We start from the raw sequence: 20,801 nt of genomic DNA on the forward strand, positions 1-20,801 counted from the left end.
AGCACACCATGGTCCGTGGATGAGTTGCTGATGTTTCTGTGTTTGGTGGCAGAGGAGAGAATACAGAGAGGTGGATGAAGCGATTCGAAATGAGAAAATCTCCTGGTCTTTGGCTGCTCACGAGTACTGGACATTACAGCAACGCAGAGAACTGCTGAAAAAGCTTAAAAGTGATTACAGGACCACGACGACTGGGGTAGGTCGGACCGTAGGGGCTGGAAATGGTTTGACCGCAGGAACGCTGTTTACAGCGACCGACCAGCGGGGGACAGGATGACCACAACTCAGCCACGGCTTTATTGGAGGCGACAGATGGTAAGTGTTTTTGTGACTTTGTCTGTAGTCTGCTTGAAAGCACCGTTTAACGTTACTTATCCCATTGGTGGGAAGCACACTTAAACAAAGATTTGAGTCTAAACTTGTGTTAAAGTGACATCATTGTCTCATGTATGTGGACACAGTGAGCTAGCTGATTGCTAACTAGCGAGCTAGCTAAATCTGTGCTCCGCTTTAAAGTATTAACTTCTGACAGAAAAACACCTAAAGTCAGCAAGACAACAAACGTGGACATTTGACTCATTTAGTGCCATTACTGTGATGTTTTTTGTTTTCTTTTTTGACATGTCACCATTTTGTGTCTTTGTTGAAGAATCCAGTTCCATAAGCGAGGAGGGTTCGAACACCAGCTTCAACATCTGTATCAACGTCCAGCACCACACAGCAACGTGTCATCACTGGGAAGAATAACGTGTCTCACATCACGTAACCTTTAGCTCCAAAGTGTATTTCCCAAATACAATATATATATACAGTGGCTTACAAAAGTATTCAGCCCCTTGGTATTTCACGCATTTTAATTTGTTTATGGCATTTCAAATACAAAAAGTAAATTTTTCAATTTCAATTTATTTTCATTTATATAGCGCCAAATCACAACTGAGTTGCCTCAAGGCGCTTCACACAGGTAAGGTCTAACCTTACCAACCCCCAGAGCAACAGTGGTAAGAAAAAACTCCCTCTGAGGAAGAAACCTCAAGCAGACCAGACTCAAAGGGGTGACCCTCTGCTTGGGCCATGATACAGACATAAATTACAGAACAATTCACAGAACAAATATACAAGAAATGCTGTTGGTGCACAGGACAGGAGGATCGCCAACACGAATACAACTCCCATCTCTGGATGGAGCTGCACCTTAAACAGAGAAAAAACAGAATCAAGGATCAAGGAAGGATCAAGGAAATTTTATTGTCATATGCACAGAACAGAAGAACTTTCCTGCACAATGAAATGTGGCTACTGCATTTAAACCCATCCTATTTGCCAGTAGGAGCAGAGGTCGCCATTAGGCGCCCGGGGACCAGCTCCAGATGTACATCCCTGCCTTGGTCAACAGCAGGGCTGAGCAAACCAACACCGACCCATAACAAACAACACACATAACACACAACACATAGGCCGGCCCGGTACATAAAACATATATATGAAGCAAAACACGAGGGAAAAGGAGAAGAAAAAAAAACCCTCATAGCCGCTGCATTACACAGCGGCAATGAGGAAAAAAAAAAAACCCCATCAGCACAAAAAAACAATAATCACAGAGACAAAACAAGGACACAGGACGACAACCGAGATTTGAAAGGACCAGTTTACCAGAACACTCCGGAAGGCAGCCAGTTTCGGCGCCGTCGACGGTCTTGTTCGACAGTCTGGGGGGAAGGGAACAGCCCTGCGCAGGCTGAGAAAGTCCTGGACAGTCCACAGTTCACGTCAGGGCTGGAGAAGCTGAGGGGAGGGGGGAAGACCAGGGAGCGAGGCATAAGAGTGTTGTTCTTCTGAGGAGGTATCTTATCACAGCGACCTTGAAGTGCAGCTGTATTTGGGGAAGCCAAATGAATAGCCAGATTAACAGACGCCTGAAAGATTCCACAGTTCTGAGAACAGAGTGGCTCCCAATGCATCTGAAATGTAGAATGTGGTCTTCACAGACGGTCAAAGCGGGTTTCCAGGGCTGCAATCTTCCCAGAGATGTCATCCAATGCGCGGTTAACCCCCGCCGACTGCGCAGCCACTGCCTTCCCAATCGAATCAATCATATAGGGCAGCTTGGAACGACCAATCAAAGCTACTTCCACTTTCTTGATTTTCCGGTAAACCAGCAAGTGCCCCGCTCCACACATCAGAAAGCCGGTCACCACCAAGCCGAATATGTACACATCTTCAACGTCCTCCACAGAAAGCATGTAAAGGCACATGACCTGCCATCTCCTCCACGAGTCCATCACGTAACCCATCACATGCGTCCCAGCAGGACAGGTCGGGTCCTCCGCTCCCGAAGATCTTGTAGAAAAAATAGTGTCAATTGCGTTCAGAGACCACTTTAACAGATCCATTTTTGTCGTTTCCAGAAGAGCAACGCTGCAGCCTCACAGACAACACGCCACAAAAGCAGGAAAGATAAGGAGGGAGGGAGAAGAGAAAAGTGCGTCCGTCTCGGTCGAGTGCAAGCTGGTGGGCATAAGAAATCAGGCATAAGAAAGACAAAAAATACAGTATAATTTGTCAGCATTAAACAACAAGAAAAACAGAAGAAATACTAAGGTGATCGACGGCCACTAGCCCTAAACTTCACTAAAAGACCCAGAATTTAGGTAAAGTTGTAGCCCACTGCAACTACTAATAACATGAATTAAAATAGTAAAAAGCCTAAAACAAAACTGTGCCAGTATGCTAGCCATACGAAAGGGAAAATAAGTGCGTCTTAAGTCTGGACTTGAAAGTCTCCACAGAATCTGACTGTTTTATTGACGCAGGGAGATCATTCCACAGAAAAGGGGCACGATAAGAGAAAGCTCTGTGACCCGCAGACTTCTTATTCACCTTAGGGACACAAAGTAGTCCTGCACCCTGAGAACGTAAAGCCCGGGCCGGTACGTAAGGTTTAATTAGGTCAGCTAGGTAGGGAGGTGCCAGTCCATGAATAATTTTATAGGTTAGTAGCAGAACTTAAAATCTGATCTCACTGGGACAGGAAGCCAGTGAAGAGACGCCAAAATGGGTGTAATGTGGTTGAACTTTCTGCTTTGTGTCAAAAGTCTTGCAGCAACATTTTGAACCAATTGGAGACCCCTAATGCTAGACTGCGATAAACCAGAAAATAGAACATTGCAGTAGTCCAATCTAGAAGAGACAAATGCATGGATCAGGGTCTCAGACGAATCTTCACTATATTTCACAGGTGGAAGAAAGCAGTCCTAGTAATATTTCTAATGTGGAGGCCAAAGGACAACGAAGGATCAAAAATTACTTCAAGGTTCCTCACTTTGTCAGTGTGATGTATGACACACGAGCCGAGGCTGAGCGTTAACTGGTCAAATTGATGCTGATGTCTCACTGGACCAAGAACCATCATTTCAGTCTTATCAGAGTTGAAAAGTAGTAAGTTTCTGTTATGTGTCGGACGCAGCTCGGAGAACCGACCAGCGTTTGAAGGACCCAGTATGAAATAAGCAGAGCACGGTACAAAGGCTAACTGAATTTAATACATAACAGTGATACAAAAAATAACAAAAGAAAGTGCGGTCTGGCGTGGTGCGCTCCCAGCAGCGCTAACGGTCCGGAGCCAGAAGCTGTTCGGACCCAAGGACCCCGCCGACACCCCCCAGGTGGCCGCAACAAACCGAGTCTGTGAAAGAAGGAACCATTATGTGAGTCCACACTCTACACACAGAGAGAACACTTAAAGGTGTACAAACAGCAAACACTTCCTGGCTTAATTACTAATCAACTTCCCAACCTGCAGGCATGGAACATCCAGTTCACAAAACTCCACTGCAGTGGAAGCTGTTACATGACTAACATACAGCTCAATATAAAAAGGTGTGAGGGACACCACATTTACTGACTGTATAAATGTTAGTCACAAAATCTAACGTACCTCAGGAAGTGTGCTGACGAGCGTGAGACCTCACCCCCTCCTCTTTCACAGACCGTGCATCAAACCTGGACGTTCTCTGCATCCACTGATGATGAGATGGCTCCCGAGACGACGATCTCACCCGTCTGGTCACAAGGTCGAGTCTCTGGCAAATACACACTGTATACTCCAGTCTTAAATGCCACCATGTTCCAATCCATATAGATGCACCTCAGCTGTGAGTCCTGACGAGCCGCAGGTGATCAGGGTGAGGTCCTGATAACCTCAGCAACACAGCCACTCAGTCCCAAATGCAAGCCACCTGGAAGGAAAAACAAAAGACAGAAACAAAAAGGCAGCCAGGCCCCCCAGCCATACAACAGTTTCTAGTCATCCAACTTCTCACTGCTGCAAGGCAATCTTCTAAGGATTTTATGTGAACGAGATTACCAGCAGTTATCGGCATGTATAACTGAGTATCATCAGCATAGCAGTGAAAGGTAATCCCAAAACGCCGCAGTATGTGCCCAAGGGGTGCTTTATAAAGGGAGAAAAGCAGGGGGCCTAAGACAGACCCCTGTGGAACCCCAAATTTCATGTCACTAAGGTTAGAGGTAGTGTTACTGTACAAAACACAGTGAGAACGACTTGTCAAGTATGACGTCAGCCATGCAAGGGCACTCCCAGTAATCCCAAAATGATTTTCCAGCCTATCAAGTAGAATATGATGATCCACTGTATCAAATGCAGCACTGAGATCTAACAGCACCAGAACTATAGTGGTGTCTGAATCCATTGTAAGCAGAAGATCATTCACCACTTTAGTGAGAGCCGTCTCTGTGGAATGATATTTTCTAAAAGCAGACTGCAGTGGCTCAAAGAGATTATTCTCAGTAAGATAGTCTACGAGCTGCTGTGACACCACTTTTTACATAATTTTAGAGCAAAATGATAAATTTGATATCGGCCGATAATTTGTCAATACACTAGGGTCAAGATTAGGTTTCTTAAGTAATGGTTTAATCACCGCAGATTTGAAACATTTAGGAACAGATCCAGAAGTTAAAGAAAGATGAATAATTTCCAGCACAGTCGGCCCAAGAGTGGACCACAGGTCCTTAAACAGTTTTGTTGGTATAGGATCAAATAAACAGGTTGTGCTTTTTGTTGATGTTACGAGTTTTGTCAGCACGTCTAGTGAGATACTATCAAATTCTGTAAATCTAGGTAATACCTCAGTAATGGCGCCCACCTCAATAGCAGGGTGTAGTGGCTGGATTAAGGCATGCTGGGATATGTTTAACCTGATGTCTTCTATTTTCTTCTCAAAGTAATCCAGGAAATCTTGTGCTGTAAAAGGAGAGCGAACTACAGGTGGTTGTCCATGAATAAGAGTTGCCACCATGTCGAACAAGAACTTTGAGTTATGCTTGTTTTTGTTGATCAAATCAGAGTAATAGGTCCGCTTTGTAGCCAATAATGCATGTTTATAGTCTAAGATAGCATCACGCCACGCAAGGTGGAATACTTCTAATTTTGAACGACGCCATTTCTGTTCTAGGCCTCTTGCTTTATGCTTGAGGTCACGCAGATAATCATTGAACCAAGGTGACTGTGATTTGGGGGGCGCGGTTTCAACACAGGTGGCACAATCATGTCGAGTGTAGTTTTGAGCACTGAGTTTAAACTATCCACAAGTCTGTCTACTGACTGGGTATTTGTCAAAAGTGAAGCTAAGACATCAGGCAGTCTAGCTTTGAGTTCAGTCTTAGCTGAGGAGTTGATGCATCGCCGTAGTGATATATAAGGTTCAAAATCACAACAGAGTCGCCTCAAGGTGCTTCACACAAGTAAATCAGGCTTTTCAATTTAATTTTTTTTTTATTATTATTATCTTCCTTAAACTCAAACTGAAATCTCTATAACTTGATATAAATTAATTAAAAAAATAAAAGCCAAGATGATGGGTTGCATAAGTAATCAGCCCCTTTGGTATTATACCTGTAAATAAAAGTAAGTAAGTAAGACTCTTCGGCTGCTCCCTTGTTTTGCACTTGGGGTCACCACAGCAAATCCAAGGTGGATCTGCATGTTGAATTGGCACAGATTTTACCCCGGATGCCCTTCCTGACGCAACTCCACATTACATGGAGAAATGTGGCAGGGATTTGAACCCGGAACCTTCTGCGCTGAAACCAAGCGCACTAACCACTTGGCCACCACCCCTGCTTATGGTATAATACCTGTAAATAATCAATTTAATTGCCAGTTTTCTTCAGATGAGTCAGGGGATGGATACATGAACATGATGTTTAAATGATGTTTTGGTAAATTTTCATTCACCAAAACATCAAATCTCAGCTTGCATCTCAGATGTAACTTCTGGCAAACTGTAGCTGAACTTTCAGGTTTTCTTTTTAATAAAATCCTCCTCTGTACCACTTCATCATGAAGCTGTATAACTGGAGATACAAAATCCAAAACATGCACTGTGCACAATTTCTCCAATCACAGCCACAGAAGCCTGTAACTTCTTCTGGGTTGTCTGGGTGTCTTGGTGGCTTTCCTCACTCTTCTCCTTCTTGCACAGTCACTCAGTTTTTCAGAACTGTCTACTCCACACAGATTTACCACAGAGTGTCATACTGTTTGTATTTCTTCATAACTGATGGAAATAAAGTCCAAGACATATTCAGTGACTTGGAAATGTTCATGTATCCATCCCCTGACTTGTCTGAAGAAAACTGGCAATTTAACTGATTATTTACAGGTATTATACCAAAGGGGCTGATTACTTATGCAACCCATCATCTTGGCTTTTATATTTTTAATTAATTCATATCAAGTTGTAGAGATTTACTTTCAGTTGGAGTTTAAGAAAGATAATCTTGGAATTTTTTTTATTGAGAATCCATAAACACCAAGGGGCTGAATACTTTTGCAAGCCACTGTATATACACACACACACACGGTGACCAACCTCCCTCCCCCCCCCCCCCCCCCCCCAAAGAAAACAAAGCCATAAAAATATTGTAATAAATTCCACAGTGCTCCAAATGGTCTGATTTGTTGGAGCATAATTTTGAAAAACATAACTTTTATGCAAAGTGACCAAAATAACTGAAACTCTGGGGAATGATCATACAGAAACTGAAGGCTTTTTTTACTGATCTATTACTATCTTCCTTTGGGGGGGGGGGGGGGGGGGGGGGGTCACTCTGTATGTACATGTATATGTATTTTTTTTTTAAACTTGCTTTTGTTAATCACTTCCCTTTTGTACCTTCATTCTTGTCCAGGCAAGAGAAAAAAAGAGCCTGTTCCAGCAGGAGAATCTGTCCATCCTGAGTGATGTTGAGGTTGAAGCTGAAATGGGTTCAGTGTGATCAACACATCCGACTGATCCTCAGTGAAGTATCAGAGGTGGAAGCTGCGTTTAATCAGGCATATCTTGGCGTGCTGGGTGAGCTTGTCCACCCAATGAGTGAGCGGGGCGTGTGTCCTGCACCCCCGCCCCAGGACTATAGACACATGGAACTTTTGTATAGTTTTGTGTTGCACAGATTATTTTTTCCTATATATATATTGTATCATAATTTGTCATTTCAGGCTGAGTCAGCAGTAAAAAACATTTTGTCATTGATGTTTTGGTACGATGATGGTTTATTTCTAAGAATTTTTAATTTGGGATTTGCTACTCCAGAAGACACTGCACACTGCACCTGGCTGAATCTTTACAAAGATGCTGGAATGATCATGTCTAAACTGAGATTTTACCAAATGGTATTCAACATGAAAAGGTTTAGTCACTTCAGTGAAGGCACCATTACATCAAGGAATTTTGGCTATACGGCGGTTAGGGTTTAATGAGATGTAACATTTGATCACAAACTATTGTACTGTGGTGTATAATTCTGCTGGATGACTTATACCAAACCAGAAGTAATTTATTCAGACATTTTGAACAACCAGTTTTACTGTCTACTTCCATTTACATTTATGACCCCATTAAATGTAAAACTTATTTTACTGCTGGATTTTGCTTAAACGGCTTTTCAGACTTAGCATTTAATTTAAATCAGTAAACCTTGGTAACTTTTACAAATCAAATTGATGTCACACAAAAGTGGAGACGTTTTAGCAAAAAGTACAAAAATGTATTCAAAATTGACAGTGAAACATAGCCGGTGTATAAAGTGTCGGCAAGTGATGACAGCGGTGTCTCATTCTGTGGCATGAACTTTTGCAGCGGTGACTCTGAGAAAACCATCTGAAACACACACACACAGCAAACATATTTTAATTAGTGCTGTCAGGTTATTAAAAAAATAATGTAATTGATTACAGGGTTTGTAATTAGTTAATCTAAATGAATCATTTAATTGCAGGTATATTAAAAACAACTCAGATCTCTGTGTGTTTGAGGCATTTAATAATCTGGTAAAAAAAAATTGATCTGCATTATTTCTGTTACACATCAAACAGGTATTAAGCTGTGATGTAAATTGATCTTAAATTGGGAAAACTGTCTAATTTGCATGGGGTAAATGCAGACAAATTTCATTGTATGTATGTGTACAATGACAATAAAAGGCTATATTATATAGAATGCCTATCCATCCATCCATCTTCTTCCGCTTCATCCAGGGTCGGGTCGCGGAGGCAGCAGCTCAAGCAAAGCGAGGCGTCCAGGGGGCATCCAGAAAAGATGCCTGAGCCACCTCAGCTGGCTCCTTTCGACATGGAGGAGCTTCAGCTCAACTCCAAGCTCCTCCTGAGTGACCGAGCTCCTCACCCTATCTCTAAGGGAGCGCCCAGCCACCCTGCGGAAGAAACTCATCTCGGCCACTTGTACTCGCGATCTCGCTCTTTCGGTCATGAGCCAAATCTCATGACCATACGTGAGGATCGGAACGTAGATCGATCAGTAAATCGAGAGCTTTGCCCCCCTACTCAGCTCTCTCTTCACCACGACGGTCCGATACAGCGACCGCATCACTGCAGATGCTGCACCGATCCGTCTATCGATCTCACGCTCCATCCGTCCCTCACTCGTGAACAAGACCCAGAGATACTTAAACTCCTCCACTTGAGGCAAGGACACACCAATGACCTGAAGAGGGCAAGGCACCTTTTTCCGGTCGAGAACCATGGCCTCGGATTTGGAGGTGCTGATTTTCATCCCGGACACTTCACACTCGGCTGCAAACCACTCCAGTGCACGCTGAAGGCCCTGATTTGATGAAGCCAACAGAACCACATCATCCGCAGATTCTGTGAGATTCTGTGGTTCCCAAACCAGACCCCCTCTACACCCTGGCTGAACCTAGAAATTCTGTCCATAAAGGTAATGAACAGAACCAGTGACAAAGGGCAGCCCTGGCAGAGGCCAACATGCACTGGAAACAGGTTTGACTTACTACCGGCAATGCGATCCAAGCTTCTGCTGTGGTCATACAGGGACCGGATAGCCCTTAGCAAAGGACCCCGGACCCCGCATTACTGGAGCACCCCCCACAGGGTGCCCCGAGGGACATGGTCGAACGCCTTCTTCAGATCCACAAAGCACATGTGGACTGGTTGGGCGAACTCGCATGTACCCGTGAACACCCGATGGAGCGTGTAGAGCTGGTCCAGTGTGCCGTGACCAGGATGAAAACCACACTGCTCCTCCTGAATCCAAGGTTCAACTATCGGTTGAATTCTCCTCTCCAGCACCCTGGAATAGACCTTACCGGGGAGGCTGAGGATTGTGATCCCCTATAGTTGGAACACACTCTCCATTCCCCCTTCTTAAACAGAATATCTATAAAAACAGAATTGTGGGAGTTTGGAGGCTGATTCTTTCTGCACAATATGACTCCTTTAATAATGATCTTATTAGATTTCATATTTAAATCTGTCCATTGAACATTAAAATCTGGATGAAAAACAAATCAAACATTCTTAATGTGTTTTAAGCCCAGTGTTGTATAAAGTACTGGAAACTCACACTTAAGTAAAAGTACAGATACCCATTAAAAAATGATTTTGGTAGAAGTTCAAGTCACTGATTGAAATGCTACTCAAGTAAAAGTCTTAAAGTATCTAGTATTTATTGTACTTAAGTATGACAAGTAATGTACAACTGAATGTACTCAAGTACTGAAAGTAAAACTACAACTAAATATTAATAATCAAAATGGACTGATTTTTTTATATTACAAAGTTTATCTAGGCTTGTAAATGACTGGTAGTATTAGTCAAAATACTGAAAATTGTGCACATCACAAAAAAAACACTTCAGAAACAAGGTTTCAAAACCTAAACAAGAGTAGGCTACTCACTAGGTGTTCACAGGAAACACTTATTTCTGTATGTATTTATTTATTTTCATTGTTACATGGTTTTATCTTTTCTGTTGTGTTTTGTTTCATTAGGTTCTTTTTGTCTCTTTCTCTAAAATTGTAACATTATTAGTCTATTATTATTGACTATAATTGTCTATTATGTAGACTATTATTGCTATAATATATGAATAAAAATAAATTAAAAAAATTACAATTTGACTCTTTTATGACAAGGAACACAAATCAACACAAACGTGCTGATGTGAACAGCTTAAACATTGAAAACGCCATAGACATGCTAACGTGTTAGCATCGGTCCCATTTTTAAGTTATAAAATACATCTATCAACTGTTTCAGAAGACCATAACAGGTCAGTTTAACATAAAAATATTAAATATTACTCACAGACATATGCTCTTCAGGGTTTTATCGGGGAAAAATTAGGATAAAGCGAAATAAAATCCATGAATCGTAGATCGAAGCACTGCTTCGACCTGCAATTCACTGCTTCGATTGGCTCAAGGTTCAAAGCAAAGCCGCGCTGCAGAAAAGTTGATTACAGACCCGCTGCAGGTCTGTAATCAATGTAGAGAAATTATCATTTTCTTGACAAACACCCCCCAAGTGCACAACTGCAAAAAAGCCTACTGGACATGACTCATGACAAATCGACCTGACTTCATTGCAGTCACTAGTAATCAGTGGTGTCTCTGGGTGAAAACACTTTTTTCGTGTGTGTGTGTGTGTGTGTGTTTTTTGTTTTGTTTTTGTAACGAGTAGCAGCATGGCGCATACAAAATGTATCAGAGTAGAAGTATGCAATTGAGGTCACTGGAGAGGTGTTCCGGGCACGTCCCATTGGGAGGAGGCCCCAGGGAAGACCCAGGACACGCTGGAGGGACTACATCTCTCAGCTGCCTTGGGAACGCCTTGGGGTTCCCCTGGAGGAGCTGGGGGAGGTGTGTGTGGATTGGGAGGTCTGGGCGGCTTTGCTTGAGCTGCTGCCCCCGTGACCCGACTCCGGATAAAGCGGAAGAAAATGGATGGATGGATGTAGTGAAGTAAAAGTGAAAGTAAGCTGAATTTAAAAAACTACAAAAATGTACAAAAGTACAAAGTCTCCCAAAACGTACTTAAGTACAGTAGTGAAGTATTTTTACTTCGTTACTATACAACACTGTTTAAGCCTGTTTGAGTTCAGTGATGATGTTAATTAACAGTCATTAAAACTGAATCAACATTTTGTGCGTGAACATCAGTAAAAGCACAAACTCCCACATATGAAATTTAACAATAAGTTATCAAAGCAAGTTACTTTGGTATAAAACGTATTGACATCTAACATGTTTATTGCTCTCAGAAATGCGTCTTTATTTACAGACCAAGTCACTGACTTCAGAACAAAACAGCAAAGTGTGACTGAAGGTGTGAAAGGTGCTGTAATTAATTAATCTAAATTAAAGCTTTATTTTGACAACCACAATTTTTATAGTTAATAGCAACAGCCTGCAGTTATTACTTATTTACGAGTTACTTATGAAGCTAATGATTAGTTTACTGTCATGCTCTGTCTCTTTAGCAGCTTGTATATTCTCATCTTCATATTCTTGCATGAATTCCCAAAGTCTTCTGTACTTTCCAAGCGTGTTTCGTCTCGCCGCCGGCAGCTTTCTCTTAAAAAGTCAGAGTCATCCATTGTTTATGTTTGTGTCATGTATAAAACGGCGTCACTGCAGTTTGCTCTGCTGACCCCCCCCCCCCCACTTTGAGGAGGTCTATTTGTAGTGGAAAAGTCGCACCTGGAAGCAACACGAGTAGAGTCGAGTCCAGCTGACTAGTGCTGGTTCTGTGTAGTGGAAAAGGGCCTTTAATCTGCCTTGTCTCAGTCCACCCAGCTGTAAATAGGTAACGGCCTGGCGTCTCTTCCAGAGCAAGTTTTAGACTCAACCACTTCACATCTGAAGCTCAAAGCTCTTTACAACGATGCCTCACATTCACACACTCACACACCAGTGTCGGGATGCTGCCATACAAGGCACTCACTACACACCAGGAGCAACTTGGGGATTAAGGACCTTGCCCAAGGGCCCTTAGTGATTTGATGATGGGACAAACAGGCAAACAGACCGTGCTTGATAGAGGAGGTGGTCAGGTTGAGAGCAATAATTTTAGCAGTATTTCATATGAAGGCACGAGGTACATGAATGTGCCTGTGTATGAGTCAACGTGCACAGTGTGAAAGATCTAAAGAAAATAGGTGTGTCGTAATGTGAATGATTGTAGAGCCCTGCATTAGAGCCATGTAGCCCCAAAACCTGGATGCTGCCCCACAGAGCCCTGCAGCCACAGTAAGTTCCAGATAGCCCAGAGCATCCACATGAGAGAAGATGTGCACTGGCACTGGCGGAGTGCCCCACATCACCTGAACATAAGAAGCAGCCACTGGTACTACAAGACAGCAGTTACCCAAAGAAAAGTGCAACGGGATTGACGCAGCCCTGTGAGCATGAGAGACGGACCCCAGCCCCAACACCAAACAGAGACCAACACCCCACGGAGAGAATGGGACAGTACCCCACCTGACGCTGCCCACCAGAGCAAAGGCTGGCAGCACCCAAACCATCGCCACAGGTCCCAGGTCCCTGCACTGTTCCTGAGGGGACAGCTCAACTCAGCCACCGGTGCCATGCACGCAATGCCTCCAACCACCCGTTAGGTACCCCACGCTGTCCCAAAAGGGGTCCGCCTGCAGTCCTATAGTACACCACCCTCACCACTTCCCCCGACCAACCCAAGGCCCATTGCAGACAATAGGAACCCAAGATATATTTCATGTTTTGTGTGATCTACTTCATTTAATTTAATAATCAAACATTCCTGCATTTAAGACCTGCAATGCATAGTAATATCTTTTGCAACAAGGGCAATTTAGATCTAGTAATAAGGTCAAAATAATAATAATAATGTTATTTCACACAGCTGATGTCAACAGGTGGTTATAATCATGATTTGGTACAAAAGCAGGAACCAGGAAAGGTTGAGTCTTTGAGGAGCAACAAATGCAGGAGAAAATTATAGAAAAATAATGTTCCTTAAAGATATGAAGGGATTTGCATATTTCTCCCTCGACAGTACATGATATCAAGTGATTCAAGGAACCTGAAGGAATGTCAGTGCCTACAGGACAGTGGTGAAAGCCTAAATTGAACACCCCTGATCTCAGCGCCCTCAGACAACACTTCATCAAGAACAGTCATTCATCAATAGCTGGTATAGCCACAGGGACAAAGGATTACTTTGGGAAACCTTTGTCAAGCACTACAATGTGTCACAAATCAGCATTAATGAAGCAGCATTAATGCAGAAAAGTACATTTAGACTTCAGAGCAACATGTGCCACCTTCAGGATGACGTCTCTTCCAGGGATGTCCATGTATTTTTCAACAAGACAACATTAAACCACATTCTGCACACATTAAAAGACATGGCTGCAGAAGAAGAGGGGACGGATACTGGACTGACCTGTCTGCAGTCCTGACCCATCCCCAACAGAGAATGTGAGCAGAAGTTTGGAACAAAAAATGCTACGACAAGGACTCCATTCTGTTGGACACCTTAAGACGTGTTTGTAGGAAGAATGGGACAAAATAACACCTGAGACCAGTGGTGGGCACACTTCCGATAATCCAATAACAGATAATTATCGAAGATAATGTTTTCGTTATCTTTTTAGATAACTTTAAAAACCATTATCGGACTAATTATCTTCCGATGAATTGTCCTCCGATAACTTTTAGACCGATAACGCAGTAAACCCAGCTGAACAACAGCAAACATTTTTAAAATTTTAAATCAGTTGAGACCTACCTGTTAAAAGTTTCCTAACATGTATATAGTTCTACCCTCTGCAAACAGTAGAGAGATACTTCCAGGAAAAACCACTTTTTTGGATTTTGTTTTGGAAAGATTTCAAGGCCTCTACTGCTATCTACTGGCCAGTGGTGTTCATGGCAGTATTTTTTATTTGTTTATTTTTTTTTTACAAATTAAGTTTAAAAACAAAACAACAACAAAAAAAACATTACAAGACAGCTCTGCGGTGTTTGCACATGCACAGTGCGTGGGGTTGGACGCTTGTAGCTCTGCAGTAGCAGGATACCCTCACGACGGCCGACCAGAATAATATCAAACAGGTTTGATTTTCATTCGACCATACAATGGCGATCAGGAGGTGGTCATCAGATGTTAAACGCAGCTTGTTACTCCATGTACACTACACGATGCAGGACGCGCGATTAACCTGAAACTCGGTTCAAAAAATTCTCTCGCACAGTGTAAAGCCAACATTTATGTGTCAATACTGAGTGCACGTTTTACAACGTCATAAAACGTGCGCACATTCTCTCCACATGTAAAACATTTTGCGATGACAATTCCAGGACTCCGTAAAAATGCCTGTTTTTACAAATAAAAAATGGAATATTTTACAAAAGCACATTTATCTCAATTATCTGTAAACACCAACACTCGGCACATTAACGTGTTGGTTTACATAATGAATGATTGAACCAATCAGTGTTTAGCAGAGGCACATTTTACCCAGAATCCTTTGCGATCTGTCTGTGTGTTACAAAACCTCAGAATTAGTGCATTATTCAACATTAAAAAATATGTTATATTTTAACTTTGTACAAATGACAGAATTGACATTAATGGAGTTATTCTATCAGTATTCACACAAAACCATAAGTCAGGATGCCTTTATTTTTCAAGACCTCCGCCTGACCAGAGCATTGATTGGTACAGAGCTGGCTTTGTGACTGCTCTCAGGGTGCTTCAGTGCTGTAGCCGTGAAGCTTCCAGCAGGGGGCAGCATGTTCAAACATAGAAAAGCTGACTCATTGTTTGAGTCTTATATCACTTTAAAAAGCGATTGTGGTGTTAAAACTCAAATTCAGCTTGTTAGTAGTTGCAAATGTCAGTTTAGTCATTTGATTAGTTTTTTTTTTCCTTCTCAGTGAGCCCCGCCTCTGTTGCTGCCAACCACCCACCTGCCATCTGACCTCCTGACCCCAAGACAACAGGAGTCATTCTCAGGTTAACGGGATGAATCTCCTTCCAGTCACATGGCCAGGAGAAGGAACCAATCCTGTGATCCAGTCGTGCCTTGTCCTCTCACTTGCCTTCCAGTCATAGTGGTGGGCGGAGCCAGCGTGATATGTTTCAGAGCTGCAGCGTTCAGACGGTGGATCCAGTGTGGCTGCAGGTTCCATCATGTTTCAAGATGTGGCAACTGTACACTGTAAAAAAAAAAAAAAAATGTCCTTGTAGCACGTTCAGCCTGAGCCTGTTACACCAACGTTTACTTTATAAAATATCAGAAACTGGTTTAAGAAAAGAAAAATCAGGAGGCATTTTTAAATAGTTTTTACCAAACAATAATTTAAACGTTTAAATACATTTTATTTTTAAGTGTTGAAGGTGCTTTAATGAAATAAGACTGAGTCAGAAAAAGTATTGACTACCAAGTAAACACAGAGACAGAGGTCACCAAAGGTCATACTAATAACGGACAAAAGATGACGTTTGGTGAGACAGAAACCTCTTACACCGAGTGCAGCTCACCGTGAGCCCGTGTTGGTTCTGTTCTTTGTGCTGTAATGACCTGTGGCCACCACCAGGCTGTCACCCATCATTTTGACTTTCAGTATTTTATGTCCTTTGTAATTTATGTGAAGCTGTCTGTGATATGAAGGTGTAAACTCTTTTTCATCAGGACATTTGAGTATTTAAAATGTGCAGAGATTTTTCATCAGAATGAATTAAAGCACTCAGTGGTTGTTTCATGTCAGTGTGTGGACTGTGTGTTCCACCAGGTGGCACCAATATGCACCAGTAATGCTCTTTATGTTTGTTTGTGGTGGTCAGTCAGAAGCAGCTGGACTTTCAGACTCTGGCTCTGCACCCACACGTCAGGCTGAAGTCACGTGGACGAGTCCTGGTCTTTGAGCCGTCAACGCTGTGCCGACATTGATTAGGTTTACATCATTTAGCTGATCGGAAGGTACAAAGGTTCAGATTTTGTTCTGTAGTCTTGATTGTTGCTTAACCTCAACTCCTTAAGTCTTCACACCCAGGTATCCAGAGGAGTCCATCCAGGTATGCCTGCCAGATTCACGTCCGACTTTTAGCTCCAGTGTAGTGTGGACACCAGGAATCAGTTTTAATACCTGAAAGGGTTTTGTAGAGTTGGAACAGTCCGATGGGTATTTATTTCTTTTATTTCTGTGTTCTTTTGGTCTCCGATGTGAAATCCTGATCCAGCGACCAGCTTTGCTCGACTGAGTCTTTTTGTGGCACCACATTATTTGATGCCCTTGTTTGCTTGTTGGGGTTTTCAGTTTTGTTTTCCTTTTGTTTCCTATTTTCAGATTTCACTTTAAAGGACTTGTCACACATTTTTTTAACATCCCATTTAGTAACGCAACATCAAAGTAATCATGATTGTAAGTCTCTCCATGCACATGCGCTCATAATTAGTGTCTCTGATGTTTTTATTCCCCTCTCTGGTGCATTTCCAGAAAACGCCTCACTCTGCATTTCTCGGCGTGTGACATACATATTAGCCAAACAAAAACATCTGCTGGCCAGCAGACGGAACGAAACGAATGCAGTTGTGCAATAACAAAGCTTCGGAGCTTTTATTTGAAAGTGATTCTCGGATTTACAGAGGAGATGACACACTTCACCCCAAAACTCAATGTTTTCAGAGTCTGTCGGATTCTGCAACCTAAAGTGTCGTGATGCTGCTGTTTGTGTCACAGGATGCTGGTTTACTGCTGCTGTGAACATGACGTGGACTGTCTCCAACACTGACTGCTGGGACACGCAGATGTGTGTCTCATACTGGAAACACTAGGAAGACGATTTTCAGGAGATAATGGACTCTCTATCTAACATGACAGAATTTGTGTTGAAGGCAGAGCTGTGATTGGACCTTATGCGCCCTCAACCAGAACCTGAGAACAAGTGGACGTGGACGTTATTCTGGCCTGCCATCTGGACTTGAGGACTAGTGGACACTTTCCTTGGCTGGCATGCGTGCACGATCCCGATCACAATGCATGTTGGGGCTTCTTTTTGCTGTGGACTTATTTGGAAATCTTTACACTGAGTGAGTGGAATGTTAATTTTATTTCGTCTTTTGCTCTGTGTTCTTCTCAATGGAGCGTTCAATGAAAGTAAAACTTTTTTTTTACTTTGAGATAGAGTGTGTGTGCGTGTGCGCGCAGCATCAGCTAGTTTAATGTGCAGCTCAGTTGTTTTATTGCTCAAAGATCTGATCATCCATATTCATAAATGCAGAGTATTGAAAAGGACCCCCAATTTACACGGATGTCTGGCTGAATTTGAACAATCAGTTTTAAGCTTATAGACTCTCTCAAGGAACTTTTTAAAGAGAATTAATGTTGAATAATCCCTTTAAAAATAATTACAAAAAAAAAACCCAGGCAACATGACATATATTATACAAATAATGGATGGTAAGGAGTCCAACATAGAGAAATATTGGATGAAAAAAACGTAATATTGGACGAGGCGTTGGATGACTTGTCATCCATCAATTGTTATGTTCTCCACCCCCCCTCCCAAATTAAGGAAACAACAAAGAGTCAAGTAAATTAGATCAATTTATTTTGTTGTGAACAGCATATGAATGCTTCTAAAACATCAGTAGCATGCTTGTCTACCTTCTTAGTGTTTTTGGCATCCTTGGAGTTCAATATTTCCACCTGTCTGAGGTTTTGAGATTACGTGTCACCCATCTTACATTGACATCCATAAGATGTCAATGTAAGATGGGTAAATCACTTCCAAAGCTACCAAATGTTGGTCAGAACATCTGATCCCTTGAATTTCTCTTACCTAAAATTCTAAATAGTTTGCAGACAGCATGAATTTTGATCATATTAGAATAAAATTATAGTGGAGCCACAGAAAATTCTTTTTATGCCTTAAATCTTTAAAAAAAAAAAAAAAAACACACTACAATGTTAACACTGTCAACGTTGTTCTATTAATTTATCCTATTAACTCTAACATTCAAACTACACTTTTTATGATCAAACAAATAATGTGCACTTTTTAACACAACCCCAATTCCAATGAAGTTGGGACGTTGTGTAAAATGCAAGTAAAAACAGAATACAATGATTTGCAAATCCTCTTCAACCTATATTCCAGAGAATAAGATAAGGTAAGACTTTATTGATCTCACAGAGGAGAAATTCACATTACTTCAGCTCTTAAAAAAGACACAAGATGGGTGCGAATAGAGAAAAAATGTGCATCAAACAGCGTGTGCAAAGATGAGCAATAATAATACTTGTAACTACAATAAAATAAGAAAATGAGGTAGAAATAGAATATATATATATATGCATATATAAACATGATTGAGATTGAAAGAGAGATAGGAGCTTACTTACAATATGTGAAATGGAGTTTAGATGTGGTAAGGTGACATTAGTGCAGGGATTTGTAAACAAGTTGTTATTGCACGTGATTTGTGGACATTATTGCATGTGGTTATTTCACAGTGTTATTGTACAGTCTGACAGCAGCAGGGAGGAACGACCTGCGGTATCGTTCCTTCTTGCACTGAGGGTGCCTCAGTCTGTCACTGAACGAGCTGCTCAGCTCCACTACAGTCCAGTGCAGAGGGTGAGAGGAGTTGTTCATGATGGATTTGAACTTGGTTAACACCCTCCTCTCAGCCACCTCCTCCAGAGAGTCCAGAGGACAGCCCAGGACAGAGCTGGACTTCCTGACCAGCTTGTTCAGTCTCTTTCTCTCCCGCTCTGTGCTGCCCAGAGCCCAACAGACGACAGCATAGAGGAAAGCAGAGGCTACAACAGAGTCGTAGGTCTTAAGCAGAGGCCTGCTCACTCCAAAGGATCTCAGTCTCCTCAGGAGGTGGAGGCAACTCTGTCCTTTCTTGTACAGGGTGTCAGTGTTGTGAGTCCAGTCCAGTTTGTTGTTGAGGTGAACACCCAGGTATTTAAAACTGTCCACAGTCTCTATGTCCTCCCCCTGGATGTTCACCGGTGGGTGAGGTGGTGGTTTCCTCCTGAAGTCGATCACCATCTCCTTCATCTTACTGGTGTTGAGACACAAGTGGTTGCGCTCACACCAGTCCATGAAGTCTGTGATGACCGACCGGTACTCCAGCTCGTTGCCCTCAGACACGCGACCCACAATGGCAGAGTCATCAGAGAACTTCTGGAGGTGGCAGCTGTCTGTGTTGTAGGTGAAGTCCGAGGTGTGGAGGCTGAAGAGGAAAGGTGAGAGGACAGTGCCCTGGGGGGCCCCGGTGCTGCACCTTACCACCTCAGACTGACAGCCACGCAGCCACACGTACTGCGTGTGGTCAGTGAGGTCGTCGTTGATCCAGGCGGTGAGATGTCCATCCACACCTGCGTCCTCTAGCTTCCCCCGCAGCAGCGCCGGTCTGATGGTGTTGAAAGCGCTGGAGAAATCAAAGAACATGACTCTCACAGCGCTCCCGCCAGTCTCCAGGTGGGTGAGCACTCACTGCAGTCGGTAGATGACAGCGTGGCCTCATGTGGCTGAGGACCTCACAGAGTTCATCTGCACAGGTCCTCAGCAGCCTCGGGGGGATCCCATCAGGTGCTGCTGCTTTCCTCTGCTTCAGCCGCAGGAGCTGACCTCTCACCTCAGTCGGAGTCACAGTGGGGGTGGGGGGGGGGGGCAGGGAGGGGGGAGCTGAGGTGGGCTGGTGCTGAATACAGTCCGGGGAGAGGAGGGACGTCTGGGGTGCAGTGGAGGTGACCGGGGGGAAGAAGGTGGGGGTCAGAGGGACTGGAGGGCTGGCTGCTAGAGACGTGTGGAGGGCCGGAAGCAGGCGGGTGGGGCAGGTGTGGAGGAACCAAAACTGTTAAAGTAACTGTTTAGTTCCTCTGCAAACTGAGAATCTGCATCTGAATACACCACATAGACAAGATATTTAATGTTCAAATTGATAAACTTTATTGTTTTTGTGCAAATATTTGCTCATTTTGAAATCGATGCCTGCAACATGTTTCAAAAAAGCTGGGACAGTGGTATGTTTCCCACTGTGTTACATCACCTTTCCTTCTAACAACACTCAATAAGCATTTGGGAACTGAGGACACTAATTGTTGAAGCTTTGTAGGTGGAATTCTTTCCCATTCTTGCTTGATGTACGACTTCAGTTGTTCAACAGTTCAGGGTCTCCGTTGTCGTATTTTGCGCTTCATAATGCGCCACACATTTTCAGTGGATGACAGGTCTGGACTGCAGGCAGGCCAATCTAGTACCCGCACTCTTATAATACGAAGCCACGCTGTTGTAACACGTGCAGAATGTGGCTTGGTATTGTCTGTGCTTGTTCAGTTGTCTGTGCTTGTTCTGTTAGACCTCATTGCTGCTTTTGATACTGTTGACCATAAAATTTTATTACAGAGATTAGAGCATGCCATAGGTATTAAAGGCACTGCGCTGCGGTGGTTTG

At 42.9% G+C, this 20,801-nt stretch overlaps 1 protein-coding gene and 1 long non-coding RNA gene across 5 annotated transcripts in view; one reads left to right on the forward strand and one right to left on the reverse strand.

Moving 5' to 3' along the window:
• Window positions 1-15,624, forward strand: part of LOC117509345 (diacylglycerol kinase delta-like) — a 275,606-nt gene extending 259,982 nt beyond the window's left edge. For all 4 annotated transcript variants that reach the window (XM_034169013.1, XM_034169012.1, XM_034169014.1 and 1 more), the window contains one exon: window positions 15,265-15,624. The gene's annotated coding sequence lies outside the window, so the exon portion shown is untranslated. The remainder of the gene's footprint in view (window positions 1-15,264) is intronic.
• On the reverse strand, window positions 4,084-13,897 carry LOC117509346. Its single transcript, XR_004560384.1, has 3 exons — window positions 13,710-13,897; window positions 6,098-6,105; window positions 4,084-4,096 (listed from the first exon to the last, which is right to left on the reverse strand). It is a non-coding gene; the product is annotated as an uncharacterized LOC117509346 (long non-coding RNA).
• Window positions 15,625-20,801: the final 5,177 nt, after the last annotated feature.

Source organism: Thalassophryne amazonica, chromosome 4 (genome assembly GCF_902500255.1).
Source record: "Thalassophryne amazonica chromosome 4, fThaAma1.1, whole genome shotgun sequence".
Taxonomy (NCBI): Eukaryota; Metazoa; Chordata; class Actinopteri; order Batrachoidiformes; family Batrachoididae; genus Thalassophryne; species Thalassophryne amazonica.